The following is a 3,789-nucleotide window of genomic DNA, read 5'->3' on the forward strand; positions in this document are numbered from 1 at the left end:
ATGGAATATTACTCAGCCATAAAGAGCGAGAGAATAGATTCATTCATAGGAAAATGGATACATATTGAAGATATACTCCTAAGTGAAATAAATAAGTCACACATGTGTAAATACCAAATAGTTTCCCTGGTGTGAATATTCTGCAACAATGCATAAGATTCTAATAAGATTACTGACATTTAGAAATTTGAAGAAAGGAGCTAAAGGTGTAGGGAAGGTGTGATGCATAGGGGAAGAACAAAAAGGGAAAAGAAAAACATGTGAGAGAATGAAAAGAGGAAAATAAAGTGTTTGTAGATGGGGAGGGGAGGAGGGGGTGAAGGGAGGGCAGAGGTAAGGGGAAGAAATGAGAATCAAGACTTGCCATGTAAAGGTACATGATCCCAACAATGAATGTAACTGTACTGTATCCCTAAAATGTACCAATAAACTCAATAAAAATTAAATTAAAAAAAAGATAATTGGGAAAGAAAATACCAAGAGTCCTACTTCAGTTATGAGTTCATTGCAACAGATGATTCACTCTCCAAGCCTACTTTATATAAATATGTCAATCAACTACCAGTCGTGAAACCTTCAAAACTGCTTTGCCACATGGAGACCAAGCTTCACTAAAAGACAAGGATTTTCAAAAGAAAAGCCATGAACATGAAGAACAGAATCAATTACTAACAGTTACTCTTTCATCAAATGTATCTGCACTGTGAGCATCATTCTGTGTGGCTAACCTCTTTGTTAAAGCTAAAAGGCCCTTTACTATGGGTGAAGAGCTGATCTTGCCTGCTATTAAGGATGCATCTCATGAATTTTTAAGAAAAATTGAAGTTCAAAAGGTGGCACATGCTCCTCTTTCAACTAGCACCAAAACTAGACAAACTGATGAAATAACAGAGGATATTGAGGCACACTTGTTAGAGAGGAATAAGGAATCTCCATTGTACACAACCCAGATTGACAAATCTACCAGTGCTGACAACAAGGCCATAATGCCTGTTTTTGTGCAACATGTGTTTCAGGAAAATATCTATGAGGATATGTTGGGTGTACTTTTGATGACAACCAACACTACGGCTGCAGAACTATTCAAGTCTTTGGATGATGTATCAGCAAACCTGTATCAGTCACTTTGTGTCAGTAAATGCACAGACAGTGGTTGCCATGACTGCACAGATTTCGTTTCACTACTTAGGGCAAATGGATTGATTCTGAATGTGAGTCTGCACATTTTGTCATCTGTAGAGAAATGTTAGCTAGCCAAAAAAATGTCATCTGAATTTAACAACATTTTGCAGGTTGTGATTAAAATTATGAACCACATTAAAGTAGATGACCTGTGAGAGGGTTGTAGAACATACACAACTCTTATACACAGAAGTAAGATAGCTTCCTAAAGGTAGGTCACTGGCCAGACTTTTTGAGCTATAAGAGCTGCTCCAGTGGTTTCTTTCAGGAAAATAGTTGCTTCTTGCAGGGTAACATAGAGACAAAAATTGAATTGCAAAATTTACTTATTGATGTGATATATTCCACCAGCTCAACAAAGGAGTTACTTTAGAGGAGAATGTCAACTGTGTTCAAGTCATCAGATAAAATGGCTTTATTCAAAGCCAGAGTAAAATGATGTGGGCATTGAGTGAACATTAGGATTTTTGACAACTTTCAAACATTAGGAGAAATTTTAAAAGGGACAGACCCGGGCCTTCTTTCTTTCAGCTGGTGCATGATCATCTATCTCAAATTTCAAGGCTTTGAGAATTACTTCCCAACAACAGAAGACCCCCACACTGGGAATGAATGGACCTGCTACCCATTTGTGAATAAGCCAGATGACTGGCTTTGTCCATGCTAGAAGAAGATTAGCTGCTTGGGATGAAAATGACAATGACCTTAAAAGTATGTTTGAGACAATTTTAAACCTCCATATACTCTGAATTAAAGTAAAGGCAGAATATTCTGATATCGCCACAAAAGTACTAAAAAAAACCTGCTTTGGCTTCCAACCTCTTATCTCTGTAAAGCAAAATTCTTGCTGTGACAGCAACCAAACTGAGATTATACAGCAGATTGGACGTAAGTAACACACTGTGAATGTCACTGTCTCCCATCATCCCAGATGGGAATATCTAGTTGCAAAAAAAAACAACCTCAAAGTTCCCATGGATTCCTGCATTATGGCAAGTTGTATACTTATTTTATTGTGCATTACAATGTAATTATGATATAAATAAAATGCACAATAAATTTAATGTGCTTGAATCATCCAGAAACCATTTCCTTCTCCTCCCATCCATGAAAAAATTGTCTTCCATGAAACCAGTCCCTAGTGCCAAAAAGATTGAGGGCCACTGATTTAAAGTATAGTTGTGCACTGCATAATGCCATTTTGGTAAACAACAACTGGGATATATAAGGGTGGTCCTCTAGAATTATAATAGAGCTAAAAATTTTCTGTCGCCTAGTGACATCACACCATTATAATGTTATAGAAGCATACATTACTTATGCTTTTAGTGATGCTGGTACAATCACCTACCAAGCAGCCAATTCTGTACAATTGTATGCAATACATAACACTTAATAATGACAATAAAATACTGGTTAATGTATTTACTATATTTTTTTTCATTATTTTAGTGTGCTCCTACTTATTTTAAAAAGTTTACTGTGCAACAACATGCTATAATATATCAGCAGCAGCCTCATATATGTCATTTACTCCATCTCTTTATTGAATCATTTTCCCTTGTCTTCAGCTTAATCTTGTGTTGTTTTGTGCAGTGTTGCCTCTAAGCATGCAAAATCCACTGCCGATATTCTCACCCAGAGGCCATATGAAGTGATCAACCAGGAACTGAAGGAAAATCAGTGATGGTAACCATCACTGTGCTTCTGACTGCACCATGTCTGTGATTTTGAAGAAGTGGAAAGTGTTACAGGATCTCCATTCTTGAAGGCAATGAGACTAACAAAAATTCAAGAAGGGCCTTTATAAGATGTGAAGAAACTTCGAATGATCTGATCAAATACCAGACACAGAAGTATATCTCACACAATACCATAATGATCATAGCCAAAACATAAAGCTTATTTCAATGTTGAAAGAATAAAAGGCTGAATCCAACTGCAGGCTAGCCCCTCATGATTTAAATAAGCCACAAATCATTACTCATTACATAATGGGAAAATAAGTGGTGAATTAGCAAGTGCTGAGTGAAAGCACTTGAAGAATTTTTGAATACTCTGGATAAGCTGACTGTAGAGGAAACTGTGTTTCAAGATCAAATCTTCCATGTGGATAAAAGCTCCCCTGTTCTGGAAATGAATGCTTGAAAGGACTTCCACCTGTTAAAAAGACAAATAGGTGCCAGATTTCAAGACTTTGAAGGAATACATAACAGTCCTATTTGTGGGCAGTGTTACAGACTACCAATGGAAACCCTCTGTGATCTGGCCCAGTGAGAAGCCCAGAGCTTTCAAGCATATTAATAAGCACACATTGCCGAATCCTACAGGCACAAGAAGAGCTCACAGACAACCCAGGTTCTCCCATGAGGTCTCCTCCCATATCTCTGTGCTACAGAGAAGTACTGTTTGGAGAATAACATAGCTTTCTTGTTTATTACCCATAATGCTTCAGCAATTCTGTTTTTGTTGTTGATATTCATTCCAATATCTAAGTGGCATTTCTTCTTCTATCTACCTCCTCTCTGATTCAGCCTATGGAAGATCAAGGATCTGTTTTTTTTTTTTCTTTGTACAGGGGATCGAATTTGGGACTTTGTGCTTGCA

General features: G+C 37.2%; 1 long non-coding RNA gene across 1 annotated transcript in view; it reads left to right on the plus strand.

The window, feature by feature from the left end:
- Nucleotides 1-2,848, plus strand: part of LOC104868122 — a 15,619-nt gene extending 12,771 nt beyond the window's left edge. Inside the window, exon 3 of the long non-coding RNA XR_781955.1 lies at nt 2,779-2,848. This is a non-coding gene — a long non-coding RNA (uncharacterized LOC104868122). The remainder of the gene's footprint in view (nt 1-2,778) is intronic.
- The last annotated feature ends 941 nt before the right edge of the window (nt 2,849-3,789 follow it).

This window comes from Fukomys damarensis, unplaced genomic scaffold (genome assembly GCF_012274545.1).
Source record: "Fukomys damarensis isolate Sample0158 unplaced genomic scaffold, DMR_v1.0_HiC HiC_scaffold_38, whole genome shotgun sequence".
NCBI classification, from domain to species: Eukaryota; Metazoa; Chordata; class Mammalia; order Rodentia; family Bathyergidae; genus Fukomys; species Fukomys damarensis.